This window comes from Monodelphis domestica, chromosome 1 (assembly GCF_027887165.1).
Source record: "Monodelphis domestica isolate mMonDom1 chromosome 1, mMonDom1.pri, whole genome shotgun sequence".
Classification (NCBI taxonomy): domain Eukaryota; kingdom Metazoa; phylum Chordata; class Mammalia; order Didelphimorphia; family Didelphidae; genus Monodelphis; species Monodelphis domestica.
Window position 1 is genome coordinate 441143869 of NC_077227.1, and position 26877 is coordinate 441170745.

A 26877-nucleotide genomic window follows, 5' to 3' on the forward strand; every position below is an offset into this window, starting at 1 on the left:
TAGCATATAAATCAAAAAGTTTAAATGTGGGAATTGAGTGAACCACTCTGACTCCGTCTTGTGACAGTTCTGGAGCTAGTTCAGTTCCCTGTCTAATCAATTATGGATTTAGTTAAATTTCTATCTTGTGAGAAAAGTTTATCCAATTGTGAGAACTGGTAGAATATTTTATTAATTGTTTGAAACTGGCCCTGTAAGACTGGGAAACAGAATCACCTGTACCTGCTGTTTAGGGATCCTTAAATAAGGACTGAGGTTATATTGACCAACAGAAAGGATCAGATCCTAAAATTGAGACAAGGAGTTTCTCATAATTGTACATCTCAAGAAACCCACATTTTATATGAAAACTGGCCATATACCGATCAGTTGGTTATTGTTTCCATTTTTCTTTGACTGTTAACAGATACTTGAGGAGGAATGGTTCAACTCTACTGAATTCAGGAGATTGAACCTGTTTTCTCTCTCCATCACAACTTGGAAAGTCCCTAATATTTCATTCAATTAGAAATCAGATTATCTAATGTTGTATTGTTTGCTTCCAATACAAAGAACAAAAGAATGATCATTTGGTTTTTGTTTTTTTTATAATATTTTGCATGGTTGATTCATGTTCTCTCCCTCCCTTCTTTCCTCTCTTCTCCCAGAGCTGACAAGCAATTCTACTGGTTTATACATGTCTTGTTACTCAAACCTATTTCCATATTATTCATATTTGTAATAATCTTTTTAAAACCACAACCCCAAGTCATATGCCCATAATTCTTTCTCTAGGTGTGAATAACATTCTTTTTCATAAGTTCCACAGGATTGTTCTTGATTATTGTATTGCTATTTTTAGCAGTTTATTACATTTGGTCATCACAAAATGTTTCAGTTTCTGCATATAATATTCTCCTGGTTCTACCCATTTCACTCCATATCAATTCATGTAGGTCTTTCCAAGTCATAGAGAAATCAAGCAGTTCATCATTTCTTGTAGCACAATAATATCCCTTCGCCATCATATACCACAATTTATTCAGCCATTCCCTGATCAAGTGACAGCCCCTCATTTTCCAATTTTTTGCCACCCCAAAAAGTGCAACTATAAATATTTTTGTACAAACTTTTTTATCTCTTTGGGGCATATACCTAGTAGTGGCATAGCTGGATCAAACAGCATATAATCTTTTAAAGCCCTTTTGCCATAATTCCAAATTGCCTTCCAGAATGGTTGGATCAATTACCACTCCACCTGCAATGCATTAGTTTTCCAATTTTGCCACATCCCCTCCAACATTTATTATTTTCCTTTATTGTCATATTGACCAATCTGATAAGTGTGAGGTGGTATGTCGGAGTTGTTTTGATTTGCATATTTAGAACACTCATGTGCTTGTTGATAATTTTGATTTCTTCAAATTTGATTGTTTCTAATGTATAAAAGTTAGTCTCTCCTTGTATTTGGGGTCAAGACCTAAGCTGAGAAAGGGATGTGGTCCCAATTTGCTAGACAATTGGCATGGATTGCTTAATAAATTTATGTGGTCAGAAGATCAAACTTTAGTTTCCTCAATTATTTAATTATTTATTTATTTAACCTTTTGTTCACTACAGAGAGGGCAAAAAAAGAGTCTGGATATACTAGAGAGAATCTAGGAAGGAGTGGTCAATAATGCCAAATCCTTCAAAGATTTAAAGAAGAAAATAGACTTAAAAATGTCTACCAGATTGAGATTACACTATTCTTGCTCTCATGGTGCCTATAGACTAGAAGGGATATAATATACAAACATATTGCTACATTATATGATTAGTGCATTAAAGAGGTACAAAGCAAAATACCTCATTATGTCTGACAGGAATAATATTAGCTAGTATCTATATAACTCTAAGTTTTGCAATTGTATACTATGTTTTATTTCACTTAGTCCTTACCTCTAATCTTCTTAGATGGGTACTAGTAAGGGTGGATAGATTGCTTTACCTAGAATCCAGAAGACCTGAGTTCCTATCCATTCTCAGACATTTACTCTCTGTGTGACCCAGGGCAAGTCACTTAATCTGTTTTCCTCAGTTTCCTCATCTATAAAATAGGAATAATAATAGTGTCTACCTAACAGGGGGTGTTGTAAGAATAAAAATAGTCATTCCCCAAATGACAAATGTTCAAGAGACATGAATAGGCAGTTTTCACATGATGAAATCAAAACTATCTATAAGCACATGAAAAAGTGTTCTAAATCCCTCCTGATTAGAGAAATGTAAATTAAAACAACTCTGAGGTACCATCTTTCATGTAGCAAACTGACCCTTATGGCAGCAAAGGAAAATAATGAATGCTGGAGGGGATGTGGCAAAATTGGGACACTAACACATTGCTGTTGGAGTTGTGAATTGGTCTAACCATTCTGGAGGGAATTTGGAACTATGCCCAAAGGGCTTTCAATGAATGCCTACCCTTTTGACCCATCCATACCACTGCTGGGTTTGTACCCCCAAAAGATAATAAGGAAAAAAACATGTACAAAAATACTCATAGCCCTACTCTTTGTGGTGGAAAAATTGGAAAATGAGGGGATGCCCTCCAATTGGGGAATGGCTGAACAAATTGTGGTATCTGTTGGTGATGGAATACTATTGTGCTCAAAGAAATAATAAACTGGAGGAATTCCATGGGGACTGGAACAACCTCCAGGAATTGATGCAGAGTGAAAGGAGCAGAACCAGGAGAACATTGTACACAGAGACTGATATACTGTGGTACAATCGAATGTAATGGACTTCTCTACTAGCAGCAATGCAGTGATCCTGGACAATCCAGAAGAACTTATGAGAAAGTACACTATCCACATCCAGAGAAAGAACACAAAAGAAAAACAGATGATCAATCACATCTTTCGATGGGGACATGATTAGGGTTTTGATGCTAAAAGATCCCTCTACTGTAAATATGAATAACATGGAAATAGGTTTTGAGCAATGATACATGTAAAAGCCAGTGGAACTGCTTGTCAGCTCTGGGAGGTGGGAGGGAAGGGGGCACAGAATCATGAATCATGTAACCATGGGGAAATATTCTAAATAAACTTGACATGTTCAAAAATTCTCAAAATAGGCAAAAATTGTAAAGCACTTATCACAATAGCTGACATATAATAAGTACCATATACATATTAGTTATATAATTATTTTTATTATCATTGTCCTCATTTTGTAAATGAGCAGTTATGACTTGACTACGGTAATATAGTATGTATATGAGTCAGATTCTGAACTCACGTCTTCTAAATTCTGTTTACTGCTCTCTCTACTATGCCATGTATTTTTATCCAGTCCAAGATCAATAAAAACTTCCTAGAGGAAATGGCATTTAAGTCAGGCTCTAAATGATAGGTTTTAGAGGGCACAAATACAAAGAACAAAAGGCCCAGAGAATAGACAAATTTGACAAGCACTTAGAATGTGCACACAAAAATAACATGAACTATGGATGAAAGGATAAAATAGCATCAGATAGAAATTCTTATTGTTGTTCAGTCATCTGATAGTTGCATCCAACCCTGTGTGATCTCATTTGGAGTTTTCCTGGCAACAATACTGGAATGTTTTGCCATTTCCTTTTCTAGATCATTTTATAGATAAAGAAACTGAGGCAAACAGGATTGGGTGGCTCAGCCACGTTACACAGTTAATAAGTGTCTGAGGCTAGATTTGAACCGGTCTTCCTAACTCCATGCCTAGTGCTTTATTCACTGTACTGCCTACCTGCCCAGAATAGCCTCAATGCCCAGCAAAACAAGGTTCAACTCCATTTGTTAGTCAGCAGAGAGCCAATGAAGCAGACTAGTATGACTTGATTTTTGTGGGAGGGTTGGAGTGGGGGGAAGCTTTTCTGGAAGAGTGATAAAGTATGGGCTGGGGTAGAACAGAGATTCTCCTGTTGGCAGGCTGTTGGCAATTGTCCAGGCAGATAAGAGATTGGAATAGGTGTGTCACTCTGGGAATGGAAAGGAAAGCATCTATTGGAGATAGAATTCCCTGTGCTGCTCCCTCGCAGTCTGGCTGACTGTGTGACGGGGTCTTCCCTGTCTCAGAAAGCAGCCAGCATATGTGATGGGATGGCAGAGACTGAAGGGAAAGGAGCCAGTAATGAGGTACCATCTGTTAAATGGTAAGTGAAAGCCACCATTACACCAACAGTGATTGGAGAATCATCTGTCACATTTTAAATTAAAATACAGTAAAATAGTTGCTCATTACCTTCCAGTCATGCACATCACTACACACACTGTATCATTCTTTCTACTGTATCATCTGGCCTAAACATATTGGATTGAAATGACAATGGTTCACCTGAAAATGTTTCATCACACAATATACTATATGATAACAACATTGGTTTCATCCAATAGCAATACTGGCCTGTGTTTGCATAACACATTTTCAAATCTCTTCCATGTGCATGATACCATTTGATAGCTCACATTTCTATAATACCAAAATTTGCAAGCCATTCCTTCATAATCACCTGGTCAGAAAAGTGAAAGGTTTGGGGAGTTTTTTTTTTGTTTTTTTTAACTCTTTAAGATTTAGAAAATATGTCTTTATAACATCCTTGTGAAGAATGAAGGGCCAATGCTATGATCCCCATTTTACAGATCAAGAATATAACCCTCTTAGGTAGGACTGCCCAGGGTCACACAACTAGTGTCTAACTTGGTCTTCCTGACTCCAGGCCCAGTACTCTATCCAGTATTCTATCCCACCTAAGAGGTTAGGACAAGGAATAAATAAGTTAATACATAGTATATAATGTTTTGCAAACCTTTAAGGCTTCTCTTTTTTTCTCCCTCTCCTTATCCATATATGTATATATTTGTTTTCTATGTTTATATTACACCTTCAATACTGGTTACATGCTATTTTGTGTTAGAGAATTTGCAGCTAATAATATGACCCTATCATACTTTAAGACTTTAAGTTCCATCATGAGATAAAACCTTTTTAATCCCTCTTCTTCATAAAAGCAACCCCTTCCCCAACATAAGGATTTATATGCAGTACATATTTAACAAATTGATCTAATTGTATTGATTTGTAAGTATTCAATAAAGACTTGCAGATTGACTAATTCTAGGCATTTTGGTGCAATGAAAAGAATTTCCAAGTTCATATGCCAAGACCTGAGTTCAAATCCCAGTTCTGCTACTTACTACCTAAGAGAATTGGGGCAATTCACTCAATGCCTCTGTGTCTCAGCTTCCTCGTGTATGAAATGAGAGAGTTGGACCCAATAACCTCTATGGTTTCTTCTAGCTCTAGTTCTATGATCCACCAAAATGAATTAAGTTTGTCCTGAATCTCACCTGAGCATTTAATTTATCCTCATGAGGGTTGAGAGACTTTTGAATTTCTTGTGTCTTATGTAGAAGGGCACATAATACTCCCAAGTGGGTACAAGATGAGGAGATATAGAGGATGAGAAAAGTTTATTTTTTCACTAGGACCTATACAGCTAAAGACTTCTTGGGCTAAGTCATCTTAACAGACCCTAATGTTCAAAAAATGTGTTTTAATGGTTAAAGAACTGAAAGTTACTGGTATTAAACAGCATAAAACCAGTGAACTGGGGCCATAGCTAATAGAAGAGTTTTAACTTATCTTGATACCTCAAATCACCAGAAAGTTCATGCTTAAAATCCTTGACTCTGTACAGGTAGAGTCACTCTCCCTGTTCTGTGCACAGGAAAAACTAATCTCAAAGTATCCTCTTTTCTCTACATGAAAATTTTCCTCTTCCTCTCAATTGCCGCTATTCAGGGAGGAATAATAAGCCAGTGTGAGGACTTGTCAAGACTTTTTTAGGACTCTTTCCACTATTTTGGTGTTCATCTTTCACCAATCTCTCACCTTTAGCCTCCCAGAAGGTGTAGCATGTGCAATAGCCATACCTCAATTAAAAACTATCTTAGGAAATGGGTTAATCCTTGTGACTCAGTTCTAAAGCTCTAAGCATCCCACAGCACCTACTTCAGGAATCTTCATGGCCATTGGAACAAATTGTTTTCATCATCCATCATAGAGGATGTCCACCCCAAGTACATGAAGACTTTCCCTGGCAGAATGGAACTCCCTCTAGGAACTCCCTCTCCTCTTCTCCTGCTCATCTCACATCACCTAGATGCCTTCTACCACTATCTCTTTCTCCAACTCTTTCTCACATAACGAAGTTGTACTTCTCCTTGCAAAACTTCTACATACAAAAGTGATTCCATTCCATCCCATTTTTCCAATAGATTCTCCCCTTAATCGTCCCTATCCTCTCACTAATCTTTAGTCTCTCCCTGTCTACTGGCTGCTTTTCTACTCCCTAAAAAGCCACTCATATCTCCCCTATTCTCAAATACCCATGACTTTATCCATCCCTAGAGGTTGAAGTCTAGCAAGAGATCACAGACTCACTAAAGCTCAGAGTTGGAAGTGAGTTCAAAAGCTAACTAATCCAACATGCATCTTAGAATCCACTCTACAACATACTCAATAGGCCTTTGTTTGAGGATCTCTGGTAAGGGGAAGCCTAACACCTCCCAATGTCCCTTTTCCATTTTTGGAAAACTCTAGTGTCTTTGGAGAGTAATAAAATCTAATTATGTGACTAAGGCAGAAATGCAAATAGAGAAATGTTATAATTCACATAAGTATATTAGAAAGTTGCCTAACAAAGTACTATGTGATATCTGAGGAGGAAGGTAAGTATCAACCAGGGAGAGCAGGGTAGGCTTCTTTGAAGAGGTGGAATTTCAGTTGAGTTTTAAAGAAAAGGTAGGAATTAAACATCATCTCAACAAATCATCCCACTTGGTCTTCATACTATCCTTATAAAGGAAGAAGTAACAAGTTCATATCATTTACATTTTACATATGTGGAAATCAAGGCTTAGAGAGATAGAGAGATTTGCCCAATGTCACAAAACTAGTAAATCACAAAACCAAGATTCGAACTTCAAATTCAAGGTCACTGTTTATGTACTAATATTATACTGCCTTCCAGAAGGCCTTCTATCCCTTCCCCAAGGACATACAGTAAAAGTTGAGATCTTTACAATATACTCTTGTGGATGGTTACTATTTCTGAATAATCAGTTATGGAGTTATGTGTTTAATCCAATTCATACTGAAGTTAAGACATCACTTTCTGAGGTCTTTTGTCTTCTTAGAAAATGGAGGATGGGGGGGGGGGGGCAGCTGGGTGGCTCAGTGGATTGAGAGCCAGGCCTAGAGACAGGAGGTCCTAGGTTCAAATCTGGCCTCAGATACTTCCTAGCTATGTGACCCTGGGCAATACATAGTATTGATTCCAAGACCAAAGGTAAGGGCTTTAAAAAAAAGAAAATAAAAAGAAAATGAAGGACGAACAACAATAATTCTGTAGTACAATGGAATGTGCTCAGTTGTACTATAGGATTAGGGGAGGAGCATTTGATTTCTTCCTCTTTGGAGGCCCTTTGGGTTTCTAGACATCCAAACTCTACCTTGTCAGAGAAAAAGAACCTTGGAAAGACATGAAATTTCAGTCATGAACACTGGTCCCATCCAACCAAAATCATATCTTGTAATGTAAATGTAAAATGGCAAAAGAGATTTGTTGACTTCTGCAGAGCCTCTAGGCTACCAGCTCTATATAAGGACACCAATGGAGGCTGAGAGAAAGAAAAATAGTTTGGTTTCCTTTGTAAAATCTCTAGGGGACATACATGCTCAGTGAAGTTCTAGCTCATTGGCAACTTCTTTCTTGGTCCTTAAGAAAATAATCATAGTCCTGGCTTCTGTGTTAGCCAAAAACAGATTAGAGAGGCTTGTGCTCTGATTTAATATTCAAAGGTCTTTGAGAAATAGGAACATATTTAAAAAGAATAAATCAAAGAAAGCATCTCAGCCTAAAAGGAGAAAAAACATGAGAGTGTTATGTTCTCATGCAAAGTGAGGGCAGCTCAAATTTAGCAATCCTTGCAAAATATTTCTTGGAAGAGATTTTCTTTAAAGTATTTATATGAAAAGCAGGTTGAATGTTGTTTTGGGGACCTTCAAGAGAAGAGTACATATAATATGGTGGTAGGGAAGCAAGATCATAGGAGAAAGGTGACCTAAAAGCCACAATTATACTGAAATACTTGGAATGAAATGTCCAGATGCCAACTAGTGCTAAACCATCAAAATGCATGTTTCCATCTCTAAATCCTGCATTGTTCATTATTAGAGAATTAATAAATAGCATGTATTATTAATGAAAGGCAGCTTTTGAAAGTCAGCATTTCTACTGAAAAAAATCATTCTAAAGGACAGTTAAGAAAAAGTTCTCTCAGAATAACAGAAAATGAGCAAATACCTGCACATTCCAGTGTGTAAGAGACAGTAAGCAGTAAGGCCCAGCTACAGAAAGCTGGAGACTGGTCAGTCATTTAGGCTGGGGGATAGGGATTGGAAGAAGGTTAGAGGGGATGGTCTGTGCTGCAGAAGGGCTATAAGGTAATCAAGTGTCTGCATTAGGTCTAGTACCAGCTTAGTGAGACCAGGCAGGAAGGGTAAATCAGGCAAGATCAGAAAGGGAACAGGAAAAATCTTCTCATCAGTGAGATTAGTCCATGAGAGCCACTATACTTCTTGCCTAGGCAAGAGGGGGAGAACCAAGGAAGAGAAAGAAAAGGAAGGGTGGGGAATGAAAGAGGAAGAAGAGGAGGGGGAAAGGTGAGGGAAGTGGTTAAAGTCAGTGCAAATTGGGCTGTCACAGAAATCCTGTGGCATAGAAATTATTTGCAAGTTTCTATTTTATAATTTGTCCTCATCAAAGTATATAGAACCAACAGTCCCCTATTTTGATCATAAAACACTCCTAGAAACATCCTTAAATGGATCATCATAATATGTATCATATTTTCTCATGAAAACAATGTTATAGCAGCTATTTCATTTCTAAAGACTTCATTACACCAACAGTATGTTATAAAAACAAAACTACCTCTAGGTAAAACTCAATAATTATTTAAAGTAGTAAAATTATGCTCTAAGGGTCATAAAGCATATAAAAATGATGCTCTAAGTAATTCATAGACATTAAAGAACCAGAATGCTGTAGAGATGAATTTAAGGATGTGGGCACAAATTCTAATTCTGCCTCTTCCTTCTCGAATTTCTTTGGACAAATCATTTAATTTCTCTAGACTTAAAACTGGATCTCGGTTTTTTCAACTGTAATATGAGGACTTTGGACTGGATAACCTCTAAGGTCTCTTCTAACTCTATATCCTATGAAATTGACCATAATTGAACTATATACATTGATTAAATAAGGGAACCTAACTTATAAAGTAAACCCATTTGCTTCAAAATACTTCAAGGATTTGAAATTTGCTTGATTTGGGTATTCCTGACAGAGTTCACAAACTCTCACCATCTTAGTAGAAGTTCTTCATTTCTTACTAGGACTGAACAAAGATTAGCAGCTAGTGATGAGACTCTTCTAACTTAGCTAACCAGGTTCTTACAGAACAGATACACAGATAAGGTAAGTCATCTCTGCATGGCAGCACCATAACAGCCCTAAAGAACCCAGGGACACCTCCATGCTACAGTGGACATTAGAGGAAGACCTCAATGGAGCAAATTTATAGCACATAAAATTAAATTTCTTCAATTTCACAAATTTGCTATCTAGAGCAGAAGGATTAATTAAACTAAATTAATTAACTACAATTTCAATTAACAATAGTTTTGTTTGTCTTCATATATGTTAAAAAAACCTTATATCTTTGAAGATTTGCATTATGTTTTCTGACTCTGCAATTTATCCAAGTAAGGGGGCTCCTGGGTATAGGAACTCTCTCCATCAAAGCAGATCAGAAAAAATATATTACAATATAGAATTATAGAAAGTTGCCTGGGGCAAGTCACTGATGTGACTTGCTTAAGGTCACACATCCAATTATGCCACAGCTGAGACTTCAGCACAGGTCTTCCTGACTCCTATATTACTGTTTCCTTATCCTCTATCCCTTACTAGCTCTCACTATTATAAATTCTAGAAAAACATTTAGGAGCTGACTGAGATAGCTTAACTCTCTTTCAAAATGCTGCCCTGCAGAGTTTAATAATAATCACTCATCATAGCCAATATTTATATAGCACTTGCTATATGCCAGCCACTGAGTTAAGGGCTTTATAATTATTATTTCATTTGATGCTACCTTGAAGTTAGGTGCTATTAGTATCCCTATTCTATTTTTTTTAATTTTTAATTTTTTTAACATTGTTTTATTTGGTCATTTCCAAACATTATTCATTGGAAACAAAGGTCATTTTCTTTTCTTCCCTCCCCCCTCCCCCCACCTCTCCCATAGCCGACGTGCAATTTCATTGGGTATCACATCTGTTCTTGATTCGAACCCATTTCCATGCTGTTGGTATCTGCATTAGAGTGTTCATTTAGAGTCTCTCCTCAGTCATATCCCCTCAACCCCTGTAGTCAAGCAGTTGCTTTTCATAGTTTGTCTTTTGCTTGTGGATAGTGTTTTTTAGATCCCTGCAGATTGTTCAGGGACACTGCATTGTCTCTAATGGAGGAGTCCATTACCTTCGATTGTACCACAATGTATCAGTCTCTGTGTATAATGTTCTCCTGGTTCTGCTCCTCTCACTCTGCATCACTTCCTGGAGGTTGTTCCAGTCTCCATGGAATCCCTCCATTTTATTATTCCTTTTAGCACAATAGTGTTCCATCACCAACATATACCACAATTTTTTCAGCCATTCCCCAATTGAAGGGCATCCCCTCATTTTCCAATTTTTGGCCACCACAAAGAGTGCAGCTATGAATATTCTTGTACAAGGCTTTTTCCTTATTATCTCTTTGGGGTACAAACCCAACAGTGCTATGTCTGGATCAAAGGGCAGACAGTCTTTTATTGTCCTTTGGGCATAGTTCCAAATTGCTCTCCAGAATAGTTGGATCAATTCACAACTCCACCAGCAATAAATTAATGTCCCTACTTTGCCACATCTCCTCCAGCATTCATTACTTTCCATAGCTGTCAGTATCCCTATTTTACATGTGAGGAAACTGAGGCAAACAGATTAAGTGACTTTCCCAAGGTCACACAGCTAGTCAGTGACTGAGGCCAGGTCTGAACTCAAGTCTTCCTGACTTCTTGCCTGGCACTCTCTATCCACTCATCTCCAGTTTAAGATGATTTCTCTCTCTCTCTCTCTCTCTCTCTCTCTCTCTCTCTCTCTCTCTCTCTCTCTCTCTCTCTCTCTCTCTTTCTCTCTCTGTCTCTCTCCCCACCTCTCTCTCCACCTCTCTCTCTTCCCTCTCTCCTTCTCTCCCCCATCACCCCATAAACTTTTCTACTTTCAGACAGGCACTAAAAATGGGCAGAGTCCAGAACTGAATAAGAGGAAGAGAATGGGTAGCATTTAGAAAACTGCACAACACTGTCAAGTGTTTCAAACTGCTTACTGATACATTTATTTTGGGGGGACGAACCTTTATTTTCTGTCTTTGTATCAATTCTAAGACAGAAGAATTGCAAGGGCTAGGTGCAATCTGGGTTAAGTGACTTGGCCAGAGTCACACACTAGGAAATGTCTGAGGTCAGATTTGAACCCAAGTTCTCCTGACTCCAGGCCTGATACTATACACTGTGCTGCCTAGCTCCTCTTTCCTGCTACCTTAAGATTAATAGTCTCCTAAATAAGAGGTTCTATGGCATAGTAGAGGTGACCTTAGAACCAGGAATTCCTGGGTTCAAGCCCTTCATTTGATATGTACTGGCTAAGGGACATCTGGCAAGTCATTTAACCTCTCAGTTTTCTCCATGGCTTTCTAAGATGATAAACTTCAGAGAACCTGCTGATCCACTGTAGTAGAATAAGTTCTTCACTAGGAACTCCCAATACCAATGCTACAGTCAATTTAAAAGGATTCATTAGACACCTTCTATACGTGTGGTTCTGTAGTGTTATGAATAAAAATATAATGAATTAACCAATCTTTATTCTCAATTTGCAGAGGAGGAAAGGAGAGAAGTCAATAAATGTAAGTCCATGCACAATAATATAAAGACATTTTTCTAAAGGAAGATTCCTGGGTCATGTAACCAACAAGAGAGAGAATTTGGCATTTTCTTCACTTCTCATGACCTCTCAGCCTCTCCAAAGCAGGAATTATGTGTAAAAGATAGAGCAATTCTCACTGTTCTTTTGGTGGTGTAAGGCCCCAAGAACACTGAGGTAACAATCAATTAACTAACAGAGAAGGCTAATTCCCAACCACTCAGCATCCCTTCTCCTACTTTCATGCTTCACCATCAGGACTGCTCTGACTGACCCATAATATTGCAACAGACTCAACTGGATGCCCCCTTCTTCCCAGTGCCATGGAAAACTAAAAGACAGAAGTTTGCTCAGGATGGGACAGCAGTGTGACCACACTGCAACAGAGCTCAGCCAGAAAACTGAAGAACTGGGTAGGATGTATGAGTGTGGTTATGTGACACTCTAGTAAGCTGGGGAAAAATTATCTAACATACAATCAGAACCACTTCTGTTCTCCAGAAGACACATAAAATAGAGACAAGCAGGTAAATATGAATTATCCAGTCAGAAAACTGAGATAATTTTGACATACAATCTCCAAGGGAAGTTACCTTCAAAGGGGAAGAAGTCAGAAACTGAATAATAGGGAACTATAAGGGAAAAATTTTGGAATTACCAAATTATTTCATAGAGATGAAAATTCAGTTAACAACTGCTTATAAGAAGATAAGCCAATGAGGAAGATATTTTAAAAAGGCAGCATAATTTCCAGATCAGCTAAAATAGTCCAAACATATATGAATATTGTAAGACAAATGAAAATTAATCAATGAAAGATGAAGCAGAGGACACGATGAATTTCTAAGAGAACATGGAATCAGAGTGGGATATTCTTGAAGTGTTTAGGAGATAAATTAAGAGTTGTGATAGCAAAATGTATGATTTATACAGCAGACAGCGGGAAAATTTATATACATATAATATATATTTGTATTCATATAATATAATTGATATATATATATACATATATATAATATAAATTTGGTAAGACTTGCCAAAAAATGGCAAATAAACAAAATAAACAAATAAATAAGTAAAATAAATAACAAATAAACAAGATAAATAAACAAACAAAATAGAGAACTGATTGGGAATGAAAATACACAGAAGTAAAAAGCAATATGAAATAAGAAAAGCACAAAGAAATAAGATTAAAAGAACACATGATCTTCAAAGGAGCAAAGTTTATTGATCTCAGAGGTGGAATATATAAGGATAGAGAATGGACTTGTGATTTCATTGGTATAAAGGATTCCAGGTGAGGAAACTTCCTCTAGCAATTCAGTTTAACACATCAGAACCTATTAGTCCTAGAGAATTGTCTAAAACACTGAGAGATTTGACCACTGAGAGGGTCAAACAGCTAGTATGTGCAAGAAACAGGATTTGAATGTAGATCTTCTTGGAATCAAGACTGGTGCTTTATCCACAATACCACAGGGACTCATTTCAGGGATGTAAAATCCATGGTCTGCAGACCACAACACCCCTGGAGTAGGTTAAAATATAATTGGGAAATTTGTAACAAAATAAATAAAAATATGATATAACAGGTAAAGTCAATATGTGGTTTTATAAATCATTGGGTGACCCATAGAGATTCTTATGTACAAGTTATTGTCCCTAATTCTATTTGATTTTGACATCACTGATTCAAATCACAGATTTGAAGATTGAAGACTTTCCTTTAGCATTTAAAGACATTCTCAAACCATTCCAGTGATTTTTAAACATGAATTCAAAGTACCATAGAAGATAAACAAGCAGAATTTGTTGATAATGCACACAGAATCACAGAATATAAGAATTAGAAATGATCAACTGGCTTATAGCACTATGCAAGGGGGCAACCATGTGATGTCCTTGCAGAGAGAATATTCAAACTTAGATCCAAGGCATTTTCTACCATACCATGCCCAATTTTGCAGCAAAAAAAAAGAGTTTATGCACCATCCAAATAGCTTCTCAAATCTAATATCTGACTAGGAGAGACTATTTGACACCACTCTCAAAAGATCAAAGAAAAGCAATTATATCATCAAATGTTTCTTGACTCCCCATTTTTTTCATCCCCTATCTAAAACATTCTGAATTGAATTAGAAAAGTGTAATTTGAATGTGGGAAATAATGCCATGGGTTCCAACTAATTCTAAATGAGAGTCAAAGTTCCACATAGCAGAAACTAAAACAGTCCCCAAGTTTACTGATCTGGTTTACCTAACTAAAATTCTCCAGAATAAGTCTTCTAGTTATATCCAAATGCCTTATTCCCAAATATAAACCAGTCTGAGAAAGGTTAATTTACTCTATTACACCCTGTCCAGACTTGGAACTGGACCTAGCCAGATTCTTTGAATATTCATCAAAACTAAAATCCCAAATGGAACTTCAGCCAATCAGAAAGTCTCCTAGGATTCTGACAAAATTTTGAAGCTTTATCAAGTAGATACAATGTATAATGATCATTGTTTTGCCACATTTACAATTGGAAGTGACTCTCAAGGTCACCTTGTCTACCTTGGAAACTAAGGCACAAGTAGAGAACCAGCTTATGCAGCATTATATAGGTAGTGTAGAGAAGAGCTAGAATTTGAGCTTAGGGTTTTTGAGATCTAAACCCATTGTTAATGATATTTCATCACTAGTTCAACAGTCATAAATCTTTTCCTGTCCAAGGGAAAGAAAAGGGGACATGATAGCCAAAGAACTACAAATAGATAAAAAGTTCAGAATTCCAAAATCTTCACCAAAAGGTTACAAAATCCCCACTTCTCTATTTTTCCTTTTCAGTAATATACTGAGAAAAACATTAGCTCTTGGGTTGTGACCTTGTGTGAAAACCTTAAACCCACACAAAATAAAGTGGTTCAGCAAAGTGATAAAGTATCAATCACTGCTAAGGGGAGTTTGTAGTGGAAAGATGGACTTGGCCTTAACCTGAGTACAAACAGTGATGCTATAATTTACTCTTGAAACTCAAGAAGGCTCTAAAAACAGAAATAACAAGGTCTTTGAAGACCATGAGAGTATATCCCCAATCTTGCCTTAGAAGGCAGGATTTGATAAATAAGCTGAGAGACATCAGAGAGACAGAGAGTATCCAGGAGCACTTTATAAATGCAAAGGAATGATGAGGAACATGATTCTTATATCTAAGCATAGGGCACTTTTCTTTCCTTGCAGAGTGTTTTGCATTATTTAAATTCTTTAAGAGAGCTTCTTTTCTCTCATCAGTAGGGGAAAAATAATTTGTAAGCAAAAGGAAGTAGAAAACCAAGGAAAAGGTCATTTCGTCTCCTCTTTAACAACATACTTATTAACAATTTCTTAGCACTGCCCATGCAATTTTAACCATTCCATTAGAAAGGACATATCGCCATAAACAGATCAGTTACTTGCCTAAACATGACCATGACAAAAATCAGCTAATAATCCAAACTCTATTTGGTATTTTCAGACTAGAAAAGCAGATGCTTTCCAATAATCTTTGGGATGAGATAAGGGAGGAACCTGCATTCCTGACACTCCACAGAATCTTCTCTTAGACTTTATCTCCCACCTTCATGCCATTGCACTGCCCACTCCATATGTCTGGAATGCTCTGACCCCTTCATCACCATCTTTTAATTTCATGACTTTCTTCAAGACTCAGCTTACAATATACCTTTTGCATGTGGTGGCCCTTGGCCCTCCCAAATTATCCTCCTCTGTGTATATCTTATATGTAATTACATGCACATAGTTTATATGCACATCTTCCATTAGAATATACACTTTTTAAGAGCATGGACAATATTTCTCTTTTTATAATTGGAGAGTCACTAGATTGAAGGATCCCCAGCATGTAGCACAGTGTCTGGCACATATTAAGTATTCAAAAGTTTGTTTATTTATATATATATATATCTTAAATGATCTTGGTCTGAATCTTCCTATGTATAACACCTGTATTCTACTTCCTTCAATGAATGAACCAAAATCTAGCCAAAAATCATGGCTGGACTAAATAATACACTGACTTACACTTTTCCTTGGTATTTCTCACTGCTTTTTCCCTTCCCATCACTTAATTGGGCACAAACTGGAGTTATTCTTTCCATATAAGGCTATAGTCCTATTAAAATATAATTCATTAATTAAACATTTGATAAATGACTACTATACAAGGTACTATGCCAGGTTCCAGAGGGAATGTATAAGAATGGGCCTATGATTTCATTTGTGTGGGAAACACAAGATGATAGTAACTCATAATTTATAGTTTTAATGAATTATAGTGTGAGAGGAAGGATGCTTTGAATGGATAAGTTATTTGTTTATTGTCACACATCTAGTATTTGTCAGAAAAAGGACCTGTTCTGAATGAGGTCTTAATGATCCCAAGGAGAACCTTTTATTCACTATACACCATTGTCTCCCCCTGTGAAGGATAAAATCATGAAAAAAAAAACATTACCCCTCACTTCACAGTACTGACAATCTAGAAGAAGAAATCAAACATAAGTAGACCCAAACCCAAATTTCAAATGGAAATGTCCTTTTCTTATTGGACTTGATTGCAAAGTATTTGAAATTCAGATTTCAGTCTAATTTATTCAAAAAAGTTCTAAAATACCTACATTTTAAATGAAATCAAAAGGGATCTCAATTGATTGGCCATTTGTACATATTAAAGTCGTACATTTTATTCTATGTAAAAGCTATGATAAGTAATAATATCTCCAAGATTTCAAAAATGCTTTTAAAATGACCCAGTAATACAAATATTTGTTTTATTTCCTAAGGTGATCAAGGAAAAAAGGTAAAAAAAAATATGTTCTAAAATATTTATAACAGCTCTTTTTGTGAACTGGAAACTGAAGGAATATCCATCAATTAAGAAATGTCTGAATAAGTTGTGGTATATGCTTGTAATGAAATAGTATTGTGCCACAAGAAATGGCAAATAAAATAACCACAAAAATACCTGGAAGGACTTCTATGAAATGATGAAAAGTGAAGTGAGCTGTGAATTTCAAAACTACTCCACCCTATTCAGATCATTCTTTAGAAGATCAGATTTTCTATTTCCTGATCAATAACAATAGAGATACTTGGAATAACAGAATCAGGTCTTCAAAACTACAATCTCCACCCTACTCAGGGTAACAAGATTAGGAAGGGCTACAGAAAAACTCAAGATTTAATTATTTTGAGAATATGGCCTTCAACAGACATGTGCAAAAAAGGACAGACTTCTGGGTGGTCCTAGGTCAAGCTAGAGCCACCATTGGCACATGTGAGAAGCAGGAAGTGAGGTAGTGAACAGCCTCTGGAGTTCTCATGACTTCCTGTGAGGAGGGCAAAAGTCAATTGGAGGCTGGTGTTTGGAGTTGGAGGAGCCCGCGGACTGTTTTTCTGCAGATTGGTCACATGAGTGATAGGGACTGATCTCTTTCCTTGCCTTGGCTATCCAGGGCCTTAAAGCCCACTTTGGCTCAGCCTGAGCAGAATGGATATTTAAAACCTCTTTCCTTCTCTCCCCTTTCTTTATTTCTCTCTCTCTCTCTCTCTCTCTCTCTCTCTCTCTCTCTCTCTCTCTCTCTCTCTCTCTCTCTCTCTCTCTCTCTCTCTCTCTCTCTCTTCTCTCTCTCTCTATCTATCTATCTCTATCTCTTTCTCTCTCTAATACTTTCTTCCTCCTGTTTCTAATTAAACACCATAAAAAAAGTTGGTAGCTGACTTGAGTATTTCATTTAGGAATTACATAAGTGAATTCCTTGGTGACCTTAAATTAATATATATATCAGTCTTTTAAAGTGATTTCAATATCACAGAGCAGAACCAGGAGTATATTGTACACAATAACAACAGTAGAATGTGATGTCAACTGTGAATGACAACTATCATCAGCAAGGCAAGAATCCAGGAGAACTCCAAGGGGCTCATGATGAAAAAGGATATCTACCACCATAGAAGAAACAGACAGTCAGAATGCAGAGACATACCATTATTCACTTTATTTACTCCACTCATTTTTCACTGGCAATATGTGTCATTTCACAACATTATGAACAGAAAAATATGTATTATATGATAATTATATACAACCTAAATCACATGATATGACTTCTTGTGGAGACAGGAAGGGAGAGGGGTGAAAGGGGAAGAAAAGAATGAAACAGATTTTGGGATATAACAAAAGTGAGAATTTGTTTCTTTTGGACAAGAAAATTTATTACATATTCATAACAAATCAAATGTATTGGGTTATTATCTTATATATTATATTGATATGTAAAAATAAATGAGTGGTAACTCAAAAAAAATTAAATATACCAAGAAAAAAATGGTGCCCACATGGTCCTGCAGCCTATTAACTGTCCAGTTAGGAAGCGAAATCTTACTGATAAGTGTGTGATGATTTTTTTAATGCCATCACACTCACTGGGCTAAAAACACAAAGGTATGCTACTTAAAATATAGGAACAAGGCATTTTTAAAAATCCTAGCAGAGCATATGAACATCTTTCCATTTTTATGGTTTGGTGAACAGTATTTCACACTAAATGTCTGCTGTTTTCCGATCCTTAGAGGCAAATTGTGCCACAAAACTTTACGTTAGTTTTGCTCTTCTAAGCCTATGTTCCAAAGTTGAAACTTGGAACATGAGGGGTCCAAATGAGTTCAAGAATGATTTTGGCTTCTAAGTGGAATAGTGTAGAGTAGCTCCCTGCCAAAATGTGATATAGACAAAGCTAAGGGAAATTTCTTCTGTGCCTGACCATCTAATTTCTTCTTTCCCAGCCAAACAAGGGAAGGAAGAGCCAATTCCCAGGTAAACACTCACATGTCAATCTTTAGCCTGATAATTATAAAACATGACATGTTGATGGAATTCTTCCATTACTTATGACCTGTCAGGAGAAAACCTTGTTATTTTTAGTCAGAGTGCCAGGTCCTATTATAATTGCAAATGTCCCAAATTGACAGCAAAGTTTGTGATTAGACATACTGTCCCATCAAGGAATCTTTTAAAAAAAAAAAGAAGACGACAATCAACACTTTTGATTGGATATTCAGAATAAGCGCTCTGAGGAGAAATATTTCAATAAAAAATTCATCACCTCATCAATAAATGACAGTGAATAATATGATCCATACAATTTAGAATTTAGAATACCCTAGGAGAGAACTGACAGGGTGATTACCTGTCCAATTTCCTTTTCTCCAAAGGAAGAAACTGAGGTCAGAAATTGTAAGTAACTTACTCAAGGTCACAGAGATGTTAGGAGTCAAAAATAGTAATGTGAAAATGTCATTTTTCCCCATAGAATTAGTTTGAGAATTTTGAATTCAAATGCAATTTAATTCAAGAAGTATTTATTGACCATTTACTTTCTCTATGGTACTAGCCCAGGTGCTACAGATACAAGGATGAAAGAACCTGACAGTCTCCTGGGCTCAGATAAGAATGAAACAAAGTAGAACAATATAAGAGCAAAGGAATGATCCAGACAAAGGGTTCTAGGACAATTTGAAGATGGAGAGATCACCTTTTAAAAAACGAAACCAAAAAAAAAAACTTTATCTTCACCCTTAGAATCAATTCTACATATCAATTGTAAAACAGAAGAGTTATAAGGGCTAGGCAATAGGGGTCAAATGACTTGATCAGGGTCACATAGGTAGGAAGTATATGAGGCTAGTTTTGTACCCAGGACCTCCCATCTCTAGACCTGGTTCTCAATCCACTGAGACACCTAGCTGCTCGCAAGAGATCACTTTCAATAGAAGGAATAAGGAAAATATTTATGAAAGAGAGGCACTCAACATGAACCCGGAGGGAAGAAAAATAATTTACTTGATGGGAATGGGGATGGGGAATATTCTGGCCATGGGGGGAAAGGTTTGCCTACACAGAGAAGTAAGAGAGGACAAAACCAGACTGGTAAATTGCCAAGAGTCCAATCTGTAATCGATTAGTAAACTGACACTCAGTGCTACTTCTCCATTGGGAAGTGAACTCTCTCTCTCTCTCTCTCTCTCTCTCTCTCTCTCTCTCTCTCTCTCTCTCTCTCTCTCTCTCTCTCTCTCTCTCTCTCTCTCTCTCTCTCTCTCTCTCTCTCTCTCTCTCTCTCTCTCTCCTCCCTTACCTTCCCTCTTAGAATCAATACTGTTGCTTCTCTAGGGTCAAGATGGTGGCTTAGAGGCAGTGATAGTTCATACCTCTGAAAACCCTTCCTTACCAATCACAAACTGTATGCTCCTAGGACACCGAAATTCAATATGAACAACAGGATAGACCCAGGGAACCCTCCTCCTGGAGCTGGATCAAAAGGTATGCCCCCCCCAAAAGCCAGAACCCTAGATCACTCGGATCTAAGGGGTAGGCAGAAGGAAGGTCCCAGGACCCATCCCCCCTCCAACCCAGAGTGCTGAGCCTGCAGCAGCAGCGGGAACCTCAGGGCCCGCCAAAGGGCCTCAGGGCTGGATATTCTTAAGGACTCACCTTGAAAGCAACCTGAACCAGTCTCTGGGGCGACCAACACAGACGGCAGGGAAACATAGAGAAAAGGGGGAAGCCTGTAGACCCCTGCCTGGGTCCTTCCATCTGAGTCTCAAGGGAGGTTCCAGGTTTATGGCACCAGCTGAACCCAATCCCATCGGGAGCTCTCAGAGCTTCTGAAAGGACAGAAACCTCAGGGCCGGCAAAGGGGTTGCTCCAAAGGGCTTACCTTGAGAGTAAGCTGGGCCAATCTCAGGGCATTCAACACAGACTATAGAGGAGGAAATTTTTTTGTTTCGGGGATGATTCAGCTAAAACCAGCTGAACTTAATCCCATCAGGGGCCCTCAGAACCCAGGGAGGCCACAACCCCTTCCCCTTTACAGAGCAGAGTCTTCTGAAAGAACAGAAACCTCAGGGCCAGCAAGGCACTGAGATACCTTGTGGACAGTGCTGTGCCAGGCCCAGAGCATGGAAGTAAGGCAGCGGAGAAGCAACTGGAGGAAACTTAGAACAGAAACTCCCGAAACACCAGCAGGCAGGGGAGGATAGACCCTGGGCCTCCCCAGGAATACAGCACATCTGTGGAGAACCAACAATTTGCCTGGGGCAAAAGCCTCAAACCATCAGACAGATGCACTAAGAGCCAGTCCTCCTCACTCAGATAGAGATGGCAAACAGTAAAGAAGTACAAAAGGCTCCAAACAACAAGAAAAGCAAGAAGAAGGGGGTGACTTTGGACACATTTTATGGAGCAAAAAATGCAAAATACAGAGGAGATAGAAGAGGAATCACAAGCAAATGCTCTGAAACCCTCCAAAGGAAATGGAAACTCTCCACAAATTCTTGAAGAATTTAAATTGGAAATGATCAAAAAGATGGAAGCCTTCTGGCAGGAAAAGTGGGAAATAATACAAAAGGAATTCAACAATCTAAGCATGAAAAAACACAACTACAAAAACATTTTTAACGAACTGAAAAGGAAAACCAGGCTTTCAAGGTCAGAATCAGGCAACTGGAAGACAATGATATTGCAAAAGAGCAAGAATTAATAAAGCAAAGCCAAAAGACCAAGAAATTAGAAGAGAACATAAAATATCTCACTGACAAGGTGATAGATTTGGAAATAGAGGAAGGAGAGATAATATGAGAATAATTGGCCTACCAGAAAAACCAAAAATAAATAATAATCTCGACATCATAATACAAGATATCATCAAAGAAAACTGCCCAGACATTCTAGAAGAAGGGGGAAATACAGGCATTGAAAGAGTTCACAGAACACCCTCTACACTAAATCCCCAAAAGACAACTCCCAGGAATGTAATTGCCAAATTCCAAAGCTTTCAAGCAAAAGAAAAAATCTTACAAGAAGCCAGAAGATAATTTAGATATAAAGGAATGCCAATCATGGTCACACAAGACCTTGCAAGTTCTACTCTGAATGACCATAAGGCATGGAACATGATTTTCAGAAAGGCAAGAGAGTTGGGTCTTCAACCAAGAATCAACTATCCATCAAAATTGACTATATACCTCCAGGGAAAAGTTTGGTCATTCAACAAAATAGAATATTTCCAACTTTTTGCAAAGAAAAGACCAGAGCTCTGTAGAAAGGTCCATATCAAAAAACAAAGAGCATAGAATACCTGGAAAGGTAAATATGAAGGAAAGGGAAAAGGAGAAAAATGTTATCTTTTTCTTTTATTCAAACTTTCTTCTATAAGGACTACATTTATATCAAATTGTATAAATTTATATGTGGGGGAAATGTAATGTGTAACTCTCAAAAGTTGTATGCATCATCAGAGTAGAAAGAAGAATCATGCATAGGGAACATTTGGGGCATCAAGATGATATGGAGAAAGGGGGAATAGAAAGGAAAAGGGAGAGGGGAATTGTTGATGATACTAAGATATACTCCAAGAAATAGGGGGGTGGAGAGAAAAAACTAAATAGAATAATCTTTCTCACACAAAGATACAAATGGGAAGGGGAGAAGAAAACTCCTTTAAGAAGGAGATGAAGAGAGTTTTTACTTATAGCTTACTCTCATTGAAATCAACTCTGAGAGGGAGGAACATCCAGATCCATTGGGATCTTGAATTCTATCTTATCCAACAGGGGTAGGGAGAAGGGAAAACCAAGTGGAGTAGGGGGGAAGGGAACACAAAAAGGGAGGGAAGGAGAGGGGGAGGGGGAGGGAACAAAAAGGAAGGGGCTAGAAAGGGAAACAGCAATGGAGGGTTCTAGGGGGACTGATTTGAAGAAAATCACTGGCTTAAAAGCTTATAGCTAAAGAAGAAAGGTCAGAATTAGGGGAGGATATCAAAATGCCAGGGAGTCCACAAATGACAATCATAACTTTGAATTTGAATGGGATGAACTCACCCATAAAATGTACACAAATAGCATAATGGATTAGAGTCCAAAACCCTACCATATGTTGTCTTCAAGAAACACACATTAGGCAGGTAGACACTCACAAGGTCAGAATTAAAGGATGGAGTAGGACCTTCTGGGCCTCAACTAATAGAAGGTAGGAGTTGCAATCATGATATCTGACAAAGCCAAAGAAAAAATAGACCTGATTAAAATGGATAGAGAAGGTAATTATATTTTCTTAAAAGGGACTTTAGATAATGAGGAAATATCACTAATCAACATGTATGCACCAAATAGTATAGCACCCAAATTTCTAATGGAGAAACTAGGAGAATTGAAGGAAGAAATAGAGAGTAAAACCATATTAGTGGGAGATCTGAACCAACCACTATCAAATTTAGATAAATCAAATAAAAAAATAAATAAGAAACAGGTAAAAGAAGTGAATGAAATCTTAGAAAAATTAGAGTTAATAGACATATGGAGAAAAATAAATAGGGAAAAAAAGGAATATACCTTCTTCTCAGCACCACATGGCACATTCACAAAGATTGACCATACACTAGGTCACAGAAACATGGCATACAATTGCAGAAAAGCAGAAATAATAAATGCAGCCTTTTCAGATCACAAGGCAATAAAAATAACGACCAGTAAGGGTATATCAAAAACCAAATGAAAAATTAATTGGAAATTAAATAATATGATACTCCAAAATCGGTTAGTTAGAGAACAAATCATAGAAACAATAATTTCATTGAGGAAAATGACAATGGTGAGACATCCTTTCAAACCTTATGGGATGCAGCCAAAGCAGTACTCAGAGGAAAATTCATATCCCTGAGTTCATATATTAACAAACTAGGGAGAGCAGAGATCAATCAATTGGAAATGCAAATAAAAAAACTTGAAAGCGAACAAATCAAAAAAAAAACCCCAGAAGAAAACAAAACTAGAGATCCTAAAAATTAAGGGAGAAATTAATAAAATCAAAAGTGATAGAACTATTAAACTAATAAATAAGACCAGAAGCTGGTACTTTGAAAAAACAAACAAAATAGACAAAGTACTGGTCAATCTAATTAAAAAAAGGAAAGAAGAAAAGCAAATTAACAGCATCAAAGATGAAAAGGGGGACATCACCTCCAATGAGTAGGAAATTAAGGCAATCATTAAAAACTACTTTGCCCAATTATATGGAAATAAATATCTCAATCTAGGCGATATGGATGAATATATACAAAAATACAAACTGCCTAGACTAACAGAAGAAGAAATATAATTCTTATATAATCCCATATCAGAAAATAAAATCCAACAAGCCATCAAACTCCCTAAGAAAAAATCCCCAGGGCCAGATAGATTCACAAGTGAATTCTATCAAACATTCAGAGAACAGTTAATCCCAATACTATACAAACTATTTTACATAATAAGCAAACAAGGAATTCTACCAAACTCCTTTTATGACACAAACATGGTACTGATTCTAAAACCAGGCAGGTAAAAAACAGAGAAAGAAAACTATAGACCAATCTCCCTAATAGATGCAAAAATCTTAAATAGGATACTATCAAAAAGACTTCAGCAAGTGATCAGAAGGGTCATCCACCATAATCAAGTAGGATTTATACCAGGAATGCAGGGCTTGTTCAATATTAGGAAAACAATCCACATAATTGACCATATCAACAAGAAAACCAACAAAAATGACATGATTATTTCAATAGATGCAGAATAAGCTTTTGATAAAATACACCACCAATTCCTATTAAAAACACTAGAAAGCATAAGAATAGAAGGGTCGTTCCTAAAAATAATAAACAGTATATATCTAAAACCATCAGCTAATATCATCTGCAATGGGGATAAACTAGATGCATTCACAATAAGATCAGGAGTGAAACAAGGATACCCATTATCACCTCTACTATTTGACATTGTACTAGAAACACTAGCAGTAGCAATTAGAGAAGATAAAGGAATTGAAGGCATCAAAATAGGCAAGGAGGAGACCAAGTTATCACTCTTTGTGGATGACATGATGGTCTACTTAAAGAAGCCTAGAGATTCAATCAAAAAGCTAATTGAAATAATCAACAACTTTAGCAAAGTTGCAGGACACAAAATAAACCTGCATAAGTCATCAGCATTTCTATATATTTCCAACACAGCTCAGCAGCAAGAACTAGAAAGAGAAATACCATTCAAAATCACCTTAGACAAAATAAAATACCTAGGAATCTATCTCCCAAGACAAACACAGGAACTATATGAACACAACTACAAAACATTCTCCACACAACTAAAACTAGACCTGGGCATTTAGAAAAACATTAACTGCTCATGGGTAGGACGAGCCAATATAATAAAACTGAACATCCTACCCAAACTTACTTATCTATTTGGTGCCATACCCATTGAACTTCCAAAAAATTTCTTTACTGATTTAGAAAAAACCATCACTAAGTTCATTTGGAAGAACAAAGAATCAAGGATATCCTGGGAAATAATGAAAAAAAAGAGAAGGGGGCCTTGCAGTCCCAGATCTCAAACTATATTACAAAGCAGCAGTCATCAAAACAATTTGGTACTGGCTAAGAAACAGGAAGAAGGATCAGTGGAATAGACTTGGGGCAAGTGACCTCAGCAAGACAGTATATGATAAACCCAAAGTTCCCAGCTTTTGGGACAAAAATCCACTATTTGATAAAATCTGCTGGGAAAAATGGAAGACAGTGTGGGAGAGATTAGGTTTGGATCAACACCTCACACCCTACACCAAGATAAACTCAAAATGGGTGAATGACTTAAACATAAAGAAGGAAACTATAAGTAAATTAGGTGAACACAGAATAGTATACATGTCAGACCTTTGGGAAGGGAAAGATTTTAAAACTAAGCAAGGCAGAAAGAGTCACAAAATGTAAAATAAATAATTTTGACTACATCATATTAAAAAGTTTTTGTACAAACAAAACCATTGTAAATAAAATCAGAAGGGAAGCAACAAATTGGGAAACAATCTTCATAAAAACCTCTGACAAAGGTTTAATTACTCAAATTTACAAAGAGCTAAATCAATTGTACAAAAAATCAAGCCATTCCCCAATTGATAAATCGGCAAGGTACATGAGATGAATAGGCAGTTTTCAGATAAAGAAATCAAAACTATTAATAAGCACATGAAGAAGTATTATATATCTCTTATAATCAGAGAGATGTAAATCAAAACAACTCTGAGGTACCACCTCACTCCTAGCAGATTGGCTAACTTGACAGCAAAGGAAAGTAACGAATGCTGGAGGGGATGTGGCAATGTAGGGACATTAATTCATTGTTGTTGGAGTTGTGAATTGATCCAACCATTCTGGAGGGCAATTTGGAACTATGCCCAAAAGGTGATAAAAAACTGTCTGCCCTTTGATCCAGATATAGCACTGCTGGGTTTGTACCCCAAAGAGATAATAAGGAAAAAGACTTGTACAAGAATATTCATAGCTGTGCTCTTTGTGGTGGCCAAAAATTGGAAAATGAGGGGATGCCCATCATTTGGGAAATGGCTGAACAAACTGTGGTGTATGTTGGTGATGGAATACTATTGTGCTAAAAGGAATAATAAAGTAGAGGAATTCCATGGAGACTGGAACAACCTCCAGGAAGTGATGCAGAGCGAGAGGGGCAGAACCAGGAAAACATTGTACACAGTGACTGATACACTGTGGTACAATCAAACGTAATGGACTTCTCCATTAGTGGCAATGTAATGTCCCTGAACAATCTGCATGGATCTAGTAGAAAAACACTATCCACAAGCAGAGGACAAACTGTGGGAGTAAAAACACCGAGGAAAAGCAACTGCTTGACTA